Below are 18,630 nucleotides of genomic sequence, written 5' to 3'. Positions count from 1 at the left end.
CCTTTGACGTTAGCCCGTGGCCACGCTCAGCCCTCAAAGTTCTTCACCGCCTTAGCTTGCGTTTAGCGCTTCCTTTCTAACCCACCCTTTCAAAAGGTTCCATCATAAAGCTCGTTGGAATTGCGTCGCTTTTGTGTATACGTTTGCGGTGCTTAACCGCGTTTACATTGTTTATTTCTTACGACATGTTAATTAGGCGTAGTGAATGAAGTAGCTCAGATCGTCTCTTGCTTTTGTCCCCGGCGAGGACTATAAGCTTCTTCCAGTTTTAGAGTGCGCTATGCTGACTGCGCGTTCCTCTTTAGCTAATAAATAATATCTATAAGGAAAAACACAATAGACATCCGCTGAAGTTTAGTGCAGCTAGGTCATTATATATGCGCGTCAGCTGTTGCGCGCTTCAGAAAAAATTGTGCTACACGTTGAACGTCGATGACATTATAGCTCAACTTCGCCATTTCGCTGAAGCGATACGAACCACATGTCTGCGGGCGAGAAGAAGTGCAACGAACGCAGTCATTACGAGCAACGCGCTCGAAGGACAATAGGTTTTAAGTCGTTGAAGTTCAAGTCAAAAACGGACGCGATAAGAAAACGTAGGGTTTTTATTTCCCGCCATTATGTATGTTTCTGAAGGCACGCGAGCTGCGGCTGCGTGGAAATCGCAAATATCTCCACTAGCCACTTTCTTGAAAAGTGCGTGCAAAGCGCGCTCCACTGTTAAGAAGAACACGTGTGTGGAGCACATGCAAACCTTTTTATCTCCTCCTCCTCCTCCTCCTCCTCCTCCTCCTCCTCCTCCTCCTCCTCCTCCTCCTCCTCTTCTTCTTCTTCTTCTTCTTCTTCTTCTTCTTCTTGATCATAGCCACGTATATATACGTCACCGTCGTCGTCTTTCTTCCTCCGGTTCACCCTTGGCATCGTAATCGCCGTCGTTGTCACCTTTTACTGTTCATCACATTGAATCATCATAAGTGTCTTGCTACCCATCGTTAGCACCGGCAGCATCATCGTAGTCATGTTCCCTCCTCTCCTCCTCATCATCATCTTCTTCTGCTTCTTCTTCTTCTTCTCATATAGTTAACACTATCGGCTCCTTTCATCCTCCTGTGGACCTCATTATCAGCATATATCAGCGTCAGCCTCGTCACCTTTCCTCCTGCTCCTCTTTTCCTGTTCATCTTATTCTACTGCGCATCCCTAATTATGCTAACTTCACGAATATATTAATGGCGAGACGCTATATGCTTCTACTTTCATTCCTGCTCAAAACTTCGCGAACAAAGCGAATCGAGGAATCTTCTAGACGAAAGCGCAACATTCGGCCCGCTGCTGATGCTCCTATCTCGCTCCTCCGCGGCCGCCAGATGTCAGGAATAAGTAGCTACTACAATTAGAGACAAATAAAGCAAGAGCTAGCGACTGCAATTAGATATAAAAATATACAACAAGAGGGTCGCGCGGCAATGACATGCATGTTTCTGAGCAGTTTTTAATTAACTGTCCTCCCGAGGCAGTCACACGGGTGGTAATAAATGGTCGCGTCGCGCCTTGCGGCTAAAAGCTTTCTCGTGTACACGCGAGACGGGCTTTGGAGAACCCAGAACTGCGTTCCGTTCGCTTTTCCATTTGCGAGGAAATTAATAAATCACCCGACGCTTCGGGATATCTAACGCCTGCTCGACTATGACACGCAGGCTAACTGCGGTATATCTGCTATTCTTGGTGCCGGGAAAAAACAAAAGAACGAAAGAAACGCACACAAGAGTAAAATTAAAATCGGCGGACGGAAGCTGCGCCATTTCTTGTCCAGAATCTCCGCAGTCGTGCAGTGGCTTCCGCCTGACGTCGGCGTTTACTTGCTGCCGTTCATATGTCCCAGGCCAGTGGGCAGAGGGAACACAGAAAGGCTAACGCAAACTACCTGAAATTCAACCGTATAATGCATGAAAACGCGAGATCGAAATCTTGCGGATGTCATGCAGCTGCGAGCGACGGGAACAGAAGCTTGAACATCGCTGGACTTCTTGTTTGTCGTCCTCGCAGCTGACTGTCCCAAAGTGAACGTACCCAGTGGCGCGTCGCGTTAATTGCCGAAGTCATTGGAGCGAGATGGTAAGGTTATGGTGCTCACACAAATAAATAAACAAACAAAGAAGCAAACAAACACGCGCGCGCACGCACAAGAAGAAGAATAGGGGGGAAAAAGCTCTTGCGTTAGAATTGCTCGCAAGAGAAATTTTCTGTCAATCCTCACGGTTGACGTATTAGACACTTCTAGTCGCCCGTACGCAGTACGTTTTTGGATGCTTCTCAGCGCCACTGAGTGTCGGAAGTGTACTAATTTTCACTAATGGCGTGGCCTCTGCGATTGGCGCGCCGGACGATCACGGAGGCCTGTCTTTCTGAATTCTTGGCTTTTGACGATGTAATCCCGAGATTTTAATTTCCAAAAATGCGGTGCTCTTTGTTAATGCCCGCTGTCCTCCATTTATTGTGAGTAACTGTGTGACAGTCCGGGAGCATGCTTTAGAAAGGCTTGAAGTTTTCTAGGTTTGATTTCATTTAGCTGATCGTGAAGGGTGGAACGCCCGCCGTCGGATTGATTACGTCGATTTCAAAGAGTACCAAGGCTATCGGGAAGCGCAGTCGAGTGCGGCGGAAGATTAGGCATTGGACGATTTCGGGCGGGCCTTCGGAGACCTCTGGGAAATGCCTTCGACCGCTGCAGAAGGCTTGAATCAGCTGACGTTGGTTATGACGGTTACTTCGCTTACTCTGCCTTAAAATTTGCTACCGTTACGGCGTTTATATTTTTCATCAGGACTGCCGTGCTATGCAGAGTGGGCAGGATCGTCGCTGCGTCACAGTATTCTGGGTTAGTTTTGACAATGCCGTACGTACGTCATGTTTTGCACACTGATTCAGCTTCACGCGAGAAGGCTAAACTGTGGGGGTGTGCGAAAAGTGATTCTTAAGAACGAATCGAATACGAATCGAATAATGCCAGAAGCAAATCGAATCGAATAATTTTGGAATAGTTTTCGAATAAGGAACCACCGTTATCACAATGGATATAAAAAGGCCTTCACATCCTAGTATTATTTAAGTTAACAAGTTTCTGTCATTACACAGTACGTTATGAAGCGTTGTTTATTAAAAGAAACACAAATGGAACACTAGGAGCGAACAAGTAGTTTCTTTACATGCGCAGGACTCTTCAGTAAGCGCGAATGATTGCTGTATAGCCTGCAAAGTATAGCCATCTATAAGCGACGTAGCCTGCTCTTCTGCTCGAGTTCTCACCTTTTATGCCTATACTCGGCATGCGCGTGTGAAAATTTACCGTACTTTTACTCCAATGTTATGTTTAATATAGTGTAGTTGACGTTTCGAAATATTCGAAAACTATTCGAAAAATATGTGCATTCACGAATAGTGACTATTCGATTCGATCGAATAGTTCATTATTCGTAAGTGTCGAATGTTCGCGCATCCCCACTAAACTGGCGTCGCGAACAATGAATGCAAGGAGAAGAAACAAGGAACTTGGAACGCGTGTTCGCGGAACAAACGGGTACAATACTCCGGCCTCACGCCGAAGCCGTGCCTCAGTATCACTTCCTGGATGGATGGATGTTATGAGCGTCCCCTTTGGAATGGGGCGGTGGGCTGCGCCTCGAAAGCAAATCCTGCGCCATCTGGCTGAGCATAACCGAGACGGATGGGAAGTCGCTCTGCTGCTCTGGCAATATCGGAGGCTCTTGAAAACCTGTTATACCTGTTGCGGCAGCGCGCTGAAACAGGCGCCTCGCCATCTCGCGGAGAACTTGCAAGGCGAAAGCGCGCTTGCCTCGACGCCGAGGCCCTAGATGGCGTTACCATGCCAGGCAACGGCTTTAAAAACCAGGCCGAGGTTTGCAGGGAAGCAGCACGAAGCACGGGGGCCACCGTGACTGTGGCCGTCTGGCCTCCCACGTGATCGGCTTGAGGGCCTGTTGGCGGCGGGTATCTTGAAACAATTAGGTTGCGCGCTCGCAAAAGTGTCTGAAGATAGCGCCGTTGTGCACTATCATTTGTTCCGCCAGGCCGTGCAGCAGGAACAGATCTTTCGGGAAGAAGTCGCAGTCAACCGACCACAAAGTAGTACAGCTACAGCTTTCTCAACTGAGTCCTTCACTGAAAATTGTGTGTCTGTGCGTGTATGTGTGTGGGGGGGGGGGGGAAGGAGACTGAGAGGATGAGTGATAGAGGGTAAAAGGTAGTTTACTCAAGCCTTGAGGAATGGCTGACCTTATTTAAATATTGATTGCTTCTTGACGGCGAAAGAAACAGGAAATACAAAGTGCCGCGTCGAATTGTCATCGTGTTCGGGAACGGATCCACTGACTTCTTGAATGCGAGGAAACTTCGGGTTGTGGTCCCACTAATTCGTTCAGGTTTTTCTCACCTTTCCTCCTTCTTCAGTGTAGAGTAATCTGGTTCAGTTCTGCTTACTCTCCATGCCTTTCCTTTAGCTTAATAATTATCTCTCGCCTTCTCTCTCGAGAGAGGGCAAAACCTCTAACGCCAATGCTATATGTAACGCAGCTTCGCAGGCCTGTAATGGGTATCTCAAACGCCGTGTATGTCGCAGGATTTCGGCTGTCCAGCTCTCAGCCAATCACATTCACTCATCTCAATGACATCAGTGTGGTAGTGAACTTCGTTAACTATCGATTTAAAAACTGCAGTTTCGTCGAGTTATATTCCTCGCACCTCGCGCGTAATCAGTGAAAGCAAGGAAGCTCTTCAAAGGTAACTAGGGAAAGGAAGAGTGCTTCTATCGGTATGTAGCGTCCCATTGTTCTCTTGGATAAGTTTTGTAGGCTTCCCCGCATGGCAGGACTTCGTGCATAGTGGCAGAGCAGTGCGTCAGATTCGCTGGAGAACCGCAGCTGCGCGTGCGTTAGTACACAGTGTGTGGGTAGGCTTCCCATCGATATGTATGTCTATTTCGAGGTCTTACATCACAGTAGGGTTGTTAGTATCGATGAACGATTAATCGATTAAAAAGTATCCCGCGAAACGATTAATCGTCGCCGATGTCCGCCTTTCATTTAACCGACTTACTCGATTAGACATGTTCGATTAATCGTTTTCTAGAGTTTGACAAGCGTGGCGTGAAAATTTTGACATCGCACTTGAATGGCAGAGCACGAGCTGTAAGCAGTGTGGTGGTGCGATCGTCGCCTCTCTCTCTCTCTCTCTCTCTCTCTCTCTCCATCTCTCTCTCTCGCTCTCTCTCTCTCTCTCTCCTTTCTTTCTTTCTTTTCTTTTTTACTAGTCCCGAGTGTGCCGAGCCGAGCGCTTCCCCTCTCTTCCCCCACATGCCACCACGCCTCCCGAAGGCGGAAGCTTGAAATGTCCTCGCAATTCATGGCATATACAGAAACCCAGGCGTTGATCGTCGTATCACTCCAAGTCCACTAAAGACGTGGCACAGCTTTCGCGCCGGTTTGGAGCATGTATTTGACCGAGCGTTGATGTCGATTCCCGCAAACGTATAGCTTCCGAGCGTGTATTCCGGCGTGCTGGTTGTGTGGACATGCAAAGAAGGTGTCTGTTTCACCCAAATATCCCTGCCGATAGAGATTCATTCGCTCTGTAAAGAGCATGTGGCTTGAAATCCTAAACCAGCCATTTTCTTTTCGCCCGTGCATATTGCGATTTCTTGAATATTTCAGTTGGACTTCAGCTTTCACTTTTGCTATTTCTCTTACTTCTTGTTTAACTGTGCAGTACAGGGATTCACTACTGACGTGTTTCTTTGGTTCTGCTAATAGATAACTGTGTTTCACCCGTTGTAAAGATCCCGGCTAAAATTTCGATTAGTCAATTAATCGATGAAAAACCCTGCATCGAAAGCGATTAATCTACTAAAGGCTAAAACGATAAATGATTAATCTACAATCGAATAAAAAAAATTAATCGACCATCCATACATCACAGTTGACCGACGTCAGCGTAGACCTAAACCTGAAACACGTGAGGCTTGGAGAGCGCTTACGCCTTTTTAACAGGAAAGTGTTTTAATGCCGGGCTCCCTGGTAAAATAGCTACGCCGTACGTACGACACACTATCACAATCACGCAAATGTGTTGCCATCCTGGCGAGATGGCGCCACTTTGCCGATCTGTAAGGCGGTGGCAGCTGAAAGAGGGACATTCGGAGAACGTTAGGGCTGTCGGGAGGGAGGAGTTGCCCATGGAAGGGCAAGGGGAGGGGTTCGCTTGGAGCGGTTGGAAAGTGGTAGTTGAGTGGCTGTTTATGATTGCGATAGCGATAGCGATTTCATGGACATTCCATGCGAATGTCCGCCGTCGGTGCTGTCGTGAGGTTCCAAGCGCGATAAGGTCGCTGCCGTGCGCCGTATGCTGCAGGGTGAGCCGAGAAGGATGGTGGCTCGGTGCGGCGGCGTTTTCTCGCTCGCGCAAGGGAGGAACGTGGTGAGGGGTCGCGCCGACTTTTGCCGCGCGCAAGGAGGGGTTGGGTAAGGAGGGCAGGGTAGCGCGCGTCTCCGCTTCTATTCCGGCCGCGGCTGCGCGTGGCACGACCGCGCGTGTCCACTTTAGGAGCCTAGCCGACAGACCCGGATAGCTGATGGCTTCGTACGCGCTGTGTTCTGGCGCGCCTAGTTGGCGTTGTAGCGGCAGGCGGCGCGAAGTGCAATTTGCTCGCCGCTGCTCGTCATCGCGCCAGCGTTCTGACAGCGAATGTCCGCGGTCATCGAATGAGACTTGTTCATGTTTTCAGGTGCTCGCGTGGCACCGTGCTGGTTAATTTAGTTGGTAAGCGAATATTTAGAGGAGTTTATACAGCTAATGAAACTATGAACCTTACTACATTTAGCTGTCTGATAACTTGCGATAGTAACCAGTGCTTCGCCTTTCTTTTTTCATTATATCTAAGTATATTCGTAGCGAAAAGCAAGGAAAGGAAATTACTGTTGACCGCAGTAACTGTCTAACTAACGCAGTCTGTCGACACCTGAACAGCGTTCAGCAGTGGAGGGGGGATGGGCTGAGTAAATTACGGGGAGAAAGGATAGCAGAGGGGGTATAGTAACGAAGAACTACAGGCGTAGGAAAATGGTGCGCCGGCAATGCCGCTCGCTTCTAACCACGTGGTCGCCTTCAGCCCAGAACTTCACTGGATGAGCGCGCTCGACGAACGCGTTCCTGCATACCTTTGAATAAATGCATGGGGAAGTGCATGCCGTCGCGTCATATACACCTACGCCGCGTGGTGGCTGGCCTCCGGAGTTGTTAAAAAAATCAATAAATTGTTAGGTTTTACGTGTCCAAACCAAGATACAGTCGAGCGCCTCTTCAACGAAGGCATCTACAACGAGACGACCTGAATAACGAAGGAAAAGTTTTGTCCCGGTTCTGTTTTGAGCTGTGCGCTGTTCAACCTTTACAACGAAGTGACCTTTATAACGAATGATTTCGGAGGCCCCAGGCACTTCGTTTAAAGGCGCTCGACTGTATTTGATTATGTGGCACGCCGTGTAGGGGGCGACCCCGCATTAATTTAGACCACCTGAGGTTCTTTAACGTGCACCCAATGCGCGCTCCACGGGCGTTTTTTGCATTTCGGTTCCATCGAAGTGCGGCGGCCGCGGCTGGGATTCGATCCCGCCTCCTCGGGCTTAGAAGCGCAACGCCGAAGCCACTACGCCACCACGGCGGCGGGTCTCGGAGTTGTGTTGGACCCGGAGTTGTGTTGCATGTCCCATTCGCAGCAACACAGGTCTCGTGTGCCTGCAATTGATTTCATTACATCGCCCTTCGAGCGAAACTGTCATTAGTAAAACACTGTGCGTACTTATGAAGTTGCATTTTTGGAAATGTGCAAGAAAGCTGCTGCGCCAACGCTCCTTAGATTACGCTTTTGTGTTACGACACATTCATTTGAAAGAGGGATCGACCAACTTTTTTTCACTTGCGTGGAGGGACAGAGAAGTTGAACAAGTTTTGTTTCATCCGTGGAGCCAAGCCTCTGAAATCTTTGACACGGACTGGCGGGAGACTCCGCTTCCCACGGTCTCGTACCACGGCGCGCGATGCGTTCTATACGGGCGCCGATATTGATGTGGGGAAAAAAAAAAAGAGAGGGAAATGGCGACCAGATCGTCCCGCCAGAATTTCTTAATCGACGTTTTATCGCAAATCATTTGTGCGTTCCTTTCTTTCTTCCCTTTATGTTCCTTTTTCTGTCTTTCCTTCTCTTTTTTTTTTTTTCGCCGTCATCAGAGAGCAAGGAACAGGACCCTATCCGGGGCGCGCGAAAAAAGAAACGCGACTATGACACGGCTGCTTTTAAAGCAAGAAAGCTTGCACCGTACGGCCTGCAGGGCCAAATTAACGAACGAAGTCGCCCTACAGGCAACGAACAGGAGATGATAGGAGTGGGAAAGAAGAGAGAGAGAGAGGGGGGAGATAGGAAGAGGGAGAAAGAAACGGGAGCGCTGCACGGAAGCCACCATCCGCGACTTTCTCGCAAGCCTCGACGGGTCTTCTTCCCCCGGCCGTGGCGCACAACCGCGATCGTAGAAAGCGGTGTCCCGACTCGGCTTGTAATTTGGCGCGGTCTATGGGCGCGGACGCGTCCCCACATGCCAGAAAACCGGTCGCGTCCAAACTCTGGCTGGTCAGTTCCGTGCAGCGCGCCGAAGCCTTTTGAAATTCCGGGAAGCAACCGCCAGTGCCGGTGCTGCGCGAAAGAAAAGTTTTGTCGTCGGGGCAGTCTTCTTAACTCGGCCTGTTATCCACCGCTTAACCGCGTCGCACGCCCCGCGAAAACCGATCTTGCCGAGCCAATTTGGCCCGAAGGAGGCTCGGATGACTCTAATTAAGCATCGCAGTGGCTGCGAAGTAACAAACCGTGTGAACGCAGTAACCCGACTAGGCTGAACTACATACCCAAGCGCGGCCTGCTGAAACGTTTCCGTGTGCAGTCCAATAATTTAGTGTTTCTTTATTTCCGTATCTTCTTTTTTTTTTCCCGCCGGCTTCGCGGTGTTTCTTGTGGATTCCGGTTGTGTTGTATGTTATTTCTGCAAGGATAATGTAGAAAACATGTTGAATTGTTCCACAGCATATGAAAAGTTTCGGTCGGGCGAATAGCGAGCGCGAAGACACTGACAAAACGACGTTCTTTTGTTTGCCCTGCGTCTGCGCTGTTCACTCTGCGAGCCTCTTCGCGCGGGGCTTGCGGTCGGCGAGGCTTGGGTTACATACGCTGCACGCAACTACACGGATCCGTGGCGCGTGCAGAAGCATTGGTACTTTCTTGCGCCTGTTTGTGTGGGCAGCTTGGTTTCAGTGCAGCAGCAGGACAGCCTTGCCCTATGCCAAAGTGCCACCCCCCTCTCCGCAACTATGCCACACAGTAGCCCCTCCTCCCCCTTGGGAACATCGCTCTCACTCTCCGTGTAATAATGGTCTCGGCCGAGCTCCGCCCGGCCCTGCGGCTGTTGCTGCTGCTGCCTCTGCTGCCCCAGGCGAGCTGCGATCATGATGCAACGAGGACATTTTGCCTCCACCTCCTGCTCCTCCTCCCCCTCCTCGGGCCGTAAAATTGTGCTTGTTGCGTCTTCTCCCGACTCCGCGCGGGACGACGTCGCTCAAGTGCAGAGCCAAACACGAGGACAAACGCGACAACACGTACACTCGGTGGCATGTCGCCCGCCGTGTTCGTCGCGATGCGCGTAGCTGCTTTGTCGAAAGCAAGCGCCGCGTGTTAGCTCTTGGCTATAGTTCTTGGCGAGGCGGGCTCGTTGATGTGCCGTTCTGGAATCCTGTAGTGTAGCGCGTTCAAGACGAGGACGCGAGGAGAGCGCGCGAACGAACACGCGGACTTGGCGTTAACGCGGTCGCTTCTTGGTGCCGGATTGAGGGTCGGCTTCGCCCAAAGCCTTTGTCGCACGCGAGATCGCTACCTTTGTTAAGTATTTCAGATAATCTTTGTTTTTCATCATTGTCACCATCATCATTGTAGTCGTCGTCGTCATAATAACAATCATCATCATCATTTGGAAGGCTCAAATAAAGGAAATAATGCTGCCTAGTTGGCTTCCATTGTTGTTGCTTCAACGTTACACGAAGCTGGGACATCGAACGGGAAAACACAGAACACAGGATGGAAAAGCACGGACTGTCTCAGCATTTCCTTTCTCATGTTGTGGACTGCAAAGCTGACGACCTGCGGAGTATATATCATGCCGGGCGATCAGCGAGGCTAACATCTCCAGCTCATCATTGGAATTTGTACCTCTGTCTCTCTCTTTCTATAAAAAGCAAGTTATACGGTGGGTCCGTTGTCTCGTCGTTGGCTAGCCTGCGGGACAGATGTCGTCAATCGCGAACGAAACTTGCGTGCAGCACCTACTTGAAATGATTGTGTCCTGAGAGGGAGCATTCCAGAATCATCAGCGGGGGCGCTCAGATCTGAAATGTTGTCGGACGGTCTGATGCAATCAGGCTCGACTCTGCGTGGCTGCCGCCGTGTGGGATCCTGGATATTTGTTGTTGTTGTCGTTGTTGTTTTTATGTTTTTCATGCCGTACAGGGTGTTTCATAAGTTGCATTCGAATCACTGACACCAAGGACAACATAGGGGAAATTACTTGTGCTTAATAAATGGAATGAAGAAACGATAAATTAATGGAAATTAAAGTGGATGAAAAAACAACTGGCCGCGGGTGGGAACCGAACCCACAACCTTCGCATTTCACGTGCGGTGGTCTACCAATTGAGCTACCGCGGCACTGTTTCCCCATCCACTTTCTTGGGTATTTATGTGTACAAGTTGAACCCTGGGAGTGTTAGCCAGCGCCACCACTCACAGACCTTGGCGGCGGACGTGGAACGTCCTTTTTGCCGCAGGTGTCACGAGAACGTGATCTTTTTGGGTGAAGGCAACTGGCCAATAAACCCGCATATGCTACCTGATGGCATCAATGTTGCCGGATTCGAGACCCTCGTTATGTAATAAACGAGAAGAAAGGGGGTTAACCGAGGGGCCCGATTTTTATTAGTCATATCATGAAAAGCTAACAAACACTGACACCAAGGACAACATAGGCGAAATTACTTGTGCTTAATGAATGGAATGAAGAAACGATAAATTAATGGAAATTAATCGTTTCGAACCCACAATCTTCGCGAAATGCGAAGGTTGTGGGTTCGGTTCCCACCTGCGGGCAGTTGTTTTTTCATCCACTTTAATTTCCATTAATTCACGTAAGTCACGTACCGCCAGGCATTGGCTTTGCCTCTCTACATTACTAGCTCTCGAGATAGGTTCGTATAGTTGCACGTCGTCGAGCCTAGTCGCTACGCATCGTAGTGCATTTCTTTGTTTACAAACATATACTGCTCGTCTAGCATACATGCAGCTCGAAAGACACCGTTGGCATTGCAGCACCACGCAGGTTATCAATTAAAGCGCGCGCCGCTTTCAATATAGACACGTCGCGCGGGAATCTCCTCGATCTTCGTTGACGATGTTGGGCACATCCAGTTCAACGCACGGTATACCCGAAAACGTGCCTCTCTCGCCTCTCTCTTATCCTTGCTTTTTTTTTTTTTTTAAATCTATACGCTTAGGACCGCATGCCCTCACGGTGGGCCTCTTCGATGATAAACGACTCGGTCCGGTAGAGGACGTTATTGCTTCGCAGCAAGCTGAACGGTCGCTCTGTCTCGGGTTGCTCACTCGGGACTAGAGTACACTCTACTCTAGACCCGCTTCCCCTTTTCCTCACTCCCTTTCCACTGCTCCTCCTCTCACTACCACGGGCGCTTGCCTTCGACATTGCGGAAGTGCCACGGAGTACCTACCGAGCGCGGATTATAACGAAACGGTCTTTGCGCCTCGAACAAAAACGTAACAACGTATTTGGAAAACCTCCGACAAGAGAGCACACCTGCGTTTGATTCGTACGTGTTTGTCGCGGAATGCGTGAAGCATTTACGTATCGAAGGTGGTCGCATATTCTGCCCTGTTTAACGCGCGAGATTTAACTGGAGCTGCTTCCTTCAACTGCTCTCCACTGTTTATCGTCGGCTGTGACGGTATTATATAAAAACCGTGACGAAGCCCTTCTGCCGAATTCCCGTGCAGCGAAACTTTGGGAACATTCCGCGACCACCGCGCGCGATATGTGGCCGCGGTGGCGGGCATTGAACTGCCCCGATGTGAACCCGGAGATGTGCTTACATGTTGCACTGAATGGCTGGCTCGTCTTGTTAATTCGAGAGCTCGCGCGCGCAGATTTCCGTTCGTTCGGTGTCTTAATCCAGTCCAACGGGTGGCCTTGGGCTCGCTGGCCTGGCCTTTTGAACGCGACACTTTACATAAAATTAACGCTTCACTCCCTCCACCTCCCCCTCCCCGGAGTGGGGGAGTAAAGTGGTGCATCGATATGGAGGGGCCACGGCCATTGGATGAGCTTTGTCCATTGTTCCGTGTCTTGGGAGAACTTGTTTATCGAGTGTGCTGACGTAATACTCTCGTCGGGAATGCATGAACGACCTTGTTTGTCAAATCGGCGGCTGCGATGAAGGCAGCAACACTCGGAAAATGGCGGTATCCAATACCACCTAGATTAATCTCTATAGGTGGTATTGGCGTGTCCGGCTCGCGCAGACGCTTACATGTACTCCACGTGCCCCCTGTGTGCGCGCTTCGCTGCACTGTAAAACTAATTTGACTAAAACTAAAAGTGACTACACTGTAAAACTAATTTACACCATTATCCGTTTTTTACGGGTGCAGAATATTTTACAGCGTAGGGAGCGATTAAAACATTCATCACGAGTGAGGAAACACTGCTTCACAGTATAGGAGGCACTACCGATAGTTACACTGACTCTACGTAAACGTCTTCGTGCCGTACTCTGAAGTGTTCAGCTGTGTTTGAATATGGCGCTTCTGCAACCGCACAGAGGGGCGGCCGCTCTTGCCATGGAAGAAGACTTCGTGCGCGACAAAAAATACGCAATCTAAAGGCAGGTGGAGGCGCCGCCCTGATGTTTCCGCCTTAGCTTACGTGACGTCACTGATCCCGACATAGTCTACACTCGACTGTTGTTGACTATCTGTCGGTAAACAAGCACCATACAGTGCATTCCGAAGGAACCGAAGAGTCAACGAGTACCGAGTTCCGAGAATATTGCTTGCAGTAATACGGTCCAAATGCGAGAAAACACATTAAAAAGAAATTAAATTATGGGGTTTTACGTGCCAAAACCACTTTCTGATTATGAGGCACGCCGTAGTGGAGGACTCCGGAAATTTCGGCCACCTGAGGATCTTTAACGTGCACCTAAATCTAAGTACACGGGTGTTTTCGCATTTCGCCCCCATCGAAATGCGGCCGCCGTGGCCGGGATTCGATCCCGCGACCTTGTGCTCAGCAGCCTAACACCATAGCCACTGAGCAACCACGGCGGGTCGAGAAAACACATTAAAAATCCATGACGTCACACTGACGTACTAGCGCCTAGTTTCCGGCGCGAAATTCAAATTTGGCCCTAGCATTCTCGACCAGTAATCATCACTTTGCTGCCGAATAATTCAAAATTATCTTCTAAAAAAAAGTACCAACACTAATGAACGACCTTAGTTTTGCCCTTCAGTATCTATTTAAAGTAAAGCATTCATTCCCTTTTCATTCCAGCATGCCATATTCTCGTGCTAGCTCGCGTTCGCCCGCGTGTTGTGGCATGTTTACGCTCAGCTGTTGCAGAGACTGTCGGCTACAGCTTCGCTCAGCGCGCATTCTTGACCATCGCGGATCTCTGTCGCGCGATCGCGCCGCCACAACCCGCCAAACTGCCGCCAAACAAGTGGGGGGCACTCCATCGTTCTTTTTCTCTTTCTCTCTCTCCCTCCTTCGTTACAGAGGCGGCTTGCGCAAAACGATGTGTATATACTGACGAGCCGCGGCAAAGGCAAAAATCGAGGCTGCTGCGGAAGACGCAAAGAAAGAAAGTAAGAAAGGAAGATGAAGAAGACAATAAAATCTAAGCCAGAGGGGCCGGAAAGCTCTTCATTCCAGATTTTATAGGCAAGTTTCCGTCCAGCGAACGGCCGAGTAATGAAAGCAGCCGTGCTTGAAGCCCACCAGCGGGACGGCGGACTCGCGTGTTTTTACTACCGTTTGCGCTTTCAGTCTTCGCTTTCTTTTCTTTCGTTGTTTTCTTTGTTTTGTCTTGCCCCTGGAGGTCTTCACTACTTGTACCGCGGCGAGTAGTCTACTCTCTCCCCATCCTCCCCAGTTTGTCTTCTTCCTTCCCTCGCACCTATCTCCTCCTCCTCCTCCTCTTATCTCTATCTTCTCTCCTATACCCGGTGGCAGTGCGCGAATGCCTGGCTCCTTAGCGTTCGCGCGGCGGTACTTATGTGTGGGAAAAAGGAGACGAAGGCAGTTTTTGTTTTCTCGCGAGAAAATCGCCGACCGAGGCAAGGATCGCGGCTTCGTGCCCTCTCCTCTGCGTTGCTCGGATGCTCGCGCCTCTTTAATGCTGCGCAGTATTGTGCAAGACGTCGGCACTACGTTCTCGCACGTTCGCCGCTTCAGATGGACGCATCCAGGAACTCCGCTGCGGTTTTGGGAATCGACTGAATTCAGGGACCGCCTGTAGCTACACACGTTTACACAAACACGATGTGGTGTCAAATCGGCTTGTCACGCCGAAATTCGGCCGTCGGATTTATGTGTACGCTATAGCGGATCGGGCCCAGTGAGCGTCGAGGCGAGTACTGCAAACCCACCTGCGAGGAGTGCGAACGTTGACTCGGCCCAATCCGCTTGGAAAGATGCAGGTAAACGCGGTCGGATCGGCCTGCATAAACTCGACTTCTGACTCAACCTGCTCGCGTCAAGTTCGTGCAAACGAAACTTGCGACGCAGCGATGAGCATTCGTGTTCGCTGGCGACTCCACGGTGTCACTTAAAATTTTTTGTCCTTCTTTCTCTCCCATTTCGCCCCCTCGCTCATTGCAAGGTAGCCAGCTGGGCTCAGTCCTGATTAACCACCCCGCCCTTCCTTTATCTTTCTCTCCGTGTGTGTAGAATAGACCAAACTAGACCAGGATAGACCCGAATCCACAGTGAATTCCGCCGGTCGTGATCGGTCAGCTCCGTGGTCACTGTTTCGCAGGCTTCTGTGATATATCGCCGCGTGGATGCTGGCTCGTCACAAGCGGTTCTCACTTGCAAGCAAGGCGGAAGTTCGAACGACCAAGGTGGTCTTGTGCCCGAAAATGTTGCGCGGCATGGAGTTTAAGGTAAGGCCGGGTTACATTTCACGGCGTATAGGGTCAGGACGTATTGAGCTATTTCTGACCACGTACTCGTTTTCCTTTCTTTTCTGCATTTTGCCTACGATGCGAATAATATTCTTATTCGGGTCACACGCGTCCCTGCTTGCCAACGTTCGGCCCAGAGCCAAGGAAACTTTCGCTTTGGGAGTCTGTTGTGCTTAACGTACCTTGTCTGATCTCTCTGTGAACACCATTCAGCGCAACACCTTTTGTATCTCACTGTCCAGGTGACTGGTGCATTATACTACGTGCATTAGCTGAAGCCCGCAGCTTGCACAGTTGCGCTGCGGTGTTTTGATCGAACAGGATACAGCTTCCCCACAGCTTCCGCATTTGTGTTTTTCCCTCTTTATCGGGCTTCTCCGCATGGCTTACGGGTATGTGCAGGCAGTCCGCCCGTAGGTGCTCGGTGGCGTTGCACGGTTTGCCTCGACCCCAAGCGTCGGTGGCGTCTTCGTATTGATATGCAATGATGATATTCGCACCTATTGGTCATCAATGATGTCACTTTGAACACGATAGTTCTCTTAAGATGATATGTATATATGTGATCGCTCCTTACGTCGCCCGTGTCTGCTTGGGCGCTGTTTGTCCAATACGGACGTCTAACAAGTAGCCCAAGTTCCAATTAAAAGAAAAAGTCTCGATCGCTGCTTCTGGACAGACTCAATTCTCGTGCAATCGCGTTTTGGTGAGTGATTCCAAACAAAGGGAGATTACGTAGCACAGGTACGACTATCGATGCCAAGTGGGGAGGTGCTTTTCTGGATACTCTCCCAAGTTCCGCCCTGTAAGCCAACTAGACATTAGGAGATGGCGACTTCGACAATATGGGGCGGAGTTTCACACTGTGTGAAATGTAAAAGGTGACCAGGCAAGTGGGATATACTATAGGTATGACTGCAACTGGTTATTTCTGGGAAAGCGTGGTTGTCGTAAAGAAATTAATTCACTGTTTTTGATAAACCTTGCCTTGCCTGGATCCGAGAATCCTACCCCCGAAAATACTCCAGAGACAGCTCTGCCCCTTTTTATCCCCTCCCCTTCCTTCTTTTATTTATTTTTAAATATTACTTTTTGTTACTACGATAGGTTTCCCTTTAGTCCTTATCTCTTGTTACCATGGAAGACGGCAAGCAAGAATCTGCTTCGTTGATTCCGATTTAGAGGAAGGCAGACAGTTTTCCTTCTTTCTTGATCTCTTCGAATCTTCCTTTTTTTTTTCTGGCGCCACTTCTGGGGTAGCTGGAAACTTCCCAGCCGCGTCATCTCTTATTAAGGACAGGGACGGGGGGGGGGGGGGGGGGGGGGGGGGATATCGATTCTTATCCTACTTACCTGGAGTGAAAAAAAAAAAGGAATAGAGTGAAGCGGTGCTTAGTGTAAAGGCTTATCCGTTCCCTCAGCGCTGCCATCCGTCACGCGGGCTTCCATGAGCTAGATTGAGTGTCGGCGCCTTTTGCACCAGGCATCGCGGCCTAATTGATAGACAACGCCCGAGAAGCCGACGATGAAGACCAGAACAGTCTCGAAAACTGTGGCGCGGTGGGCGCGCGTTTTCTTTTTCGGAGCCTTTCCCGAGAAACTTAATCGGTGCGCGGAATCGCTCAGACGTTCACTCTTGGGGTTTGACGTTGACTTCCTTCTTTGCTGTGTGTTGCTTATCTGTAACTTTAGATGCGGGGGGAGGGGGAGTGGGTGTTCGAGGAATGAGCAGCGTGTCTGTATCTTCGGCAGGCACGATGCCTGGATTTCTTTCGTTAGTCTGCTTCGTTGTCTGCACGGAAGGCAAATTGAGAAAGGAATACGTGTATCTGCCGTTGCCGGCACTTTCTTATGGTTTCTCCGCTACGGTTGAGAAGTAGGTAAGAGGAAAACAATCAACGCGGCGAAACGCGAAAGGGGAAGTTTGTAAAAACCTGACTTTCCTTTCTTTCTTTCTTTCTTTCTTTCTTTCTTTCTTTCTTTCTTTCTTTCTTTTTTGGTTGGCAGGGGTTTTGAAAAAAACTCTGTCATGATTTCATCTGGCGGACTGAGAGATGAGGTAGGGCATGAAAGTAGCGTGGGGTCCGTGCGGCCGTGTGTAGGCTTCGCAAAACAAATCCTTTCCCCGTCTATAATGCCGTGGCCCGCGAGAAACTGTGGACGAGCTCGTGAGAATTCTGGAAGAAGCGCCTGCTGGGTTCTGCACAGGCACAGAGCAGCTCTCGAGACTGAATATCACAGCTTCATTACTTGGTCCTATACCACAACTAGTGCGTGTGTTTCCTTCTTCCACGAGGCAGTTTACGCTTCCAGTACGGTGAAAAAACTGTGTGTGTGTGTGTGTGTGTGTGTGTGTGTGTGTGTGTGTGTGTGTGTGTGTGTGTGTGTGTGTGTGTGTGTGTGTGTGTGTGTGTGTGTGTGTGTGTGTGTGTGTGTGTGTGTGTGTGTGTGTGCGCGTGCGTGCGTGCGTGCGTGCGTGCGTGCGTGCGTGCGTGCGTGCGTGCGTGCGTGCGTGCGCGCGCGCGCGCGCGCGCGAACATGTGCTCTAAATGCTCAAATGCGAAATGCGATATTCGCCTTCATTGTTGAGCTTTTCGTCTTTCTTTCCCTCTTGTATGACTTAGTGTTTGGGCGTGCGAAACTGACCTTTTTATTATGATTGTTGTTGTTTTCATCCTGAAAGCAAATTTATTTTTTGCAGGTAAGTGATATAGGAGCAACGGGTTGCGTACTGCTTCGATCCACTCCAGTTAGACGCTGTGCATTTCACCCTGCCTACCACAGTTATACCAAAGTGGCTGTACAAATATATTTAATCTCAGTAAAATAAATGAATAAATAAATCCTTGTTAAAAAAGAAAAAAGGCAATAACACGCATTTTAGATAGCCAGCTCTGATGCCGTCAACGTATTTTACATAAATGAAAAGGCAAGTGAATCTGCGTCATTTAAAAAAGAAAGTAAAATTGCAGAAGGCTTGTAAAGGTTGGACCACGGGGGGGGGGGGGGGGGTGCAGGGGTCCTCGCTCTTTTTCCTTCCTATTCCAGATAAGCAACCACACGTAAAGCTATCCATTCTGGCAACTCTAGCGAACGAACGATTATGATCTTTGTTAATTACATGACTTTCCCCAATCGGGCTCGAACGAAGGTCACCCGAGATCTATCGGCATTTCAGATCGGGGAGGCGAAACGCATTCTCTTGTCACCTTTGCTTCACCCACGCAGCGAACTGAATGCAGGCGAATTTTCTCGAACGACGCGAA

At 49.7% G+C, this 18,630-nt stretch overlaps 1 protein-coding gene and 1 non-coding gene across 2 annotated transcripts in view; one reads left to right on the top strand and one right to left on the bottom strand.

The window, feature by feature from the left end:
* The window catches only part of LOC126522886 (uncharacterized), a 380,337-nt gene that overhangs the window by 269,085 nt on the left and 92,622 nt on the right, over positions 1 to 18,630 (top strand). The gene's annotated exons all lie outside the window — the stretch shown is intronic.
* TRNAS-UGA (transfer RNA serine (anticodon UGA)) lies at positions 10,741 to 10,813 on the bottom strand. Its single transcript has one exon. It is a non-coding gene; the product is annotated as a tRNA-Ser (tRNA).

The sequence above is a fragment of the Dermacentor andersoni genome, chromosome 6 (assembly GCF_023375885.2).
Source record: "Dermacentor andersoni chromosome 6, qqDerAnde1_hic_scaffold, whole genome shotgun sequence".
Lineage (NCBI taxonomy): Eukaryota > Metazoa > Arthropoda > Arachnida > Ixodida > Ixodidae > Dermacentor > Dermacentor andersoni.
This window is presented reverse-complemented; position numbering and strand designations above follow the sequence as displayed.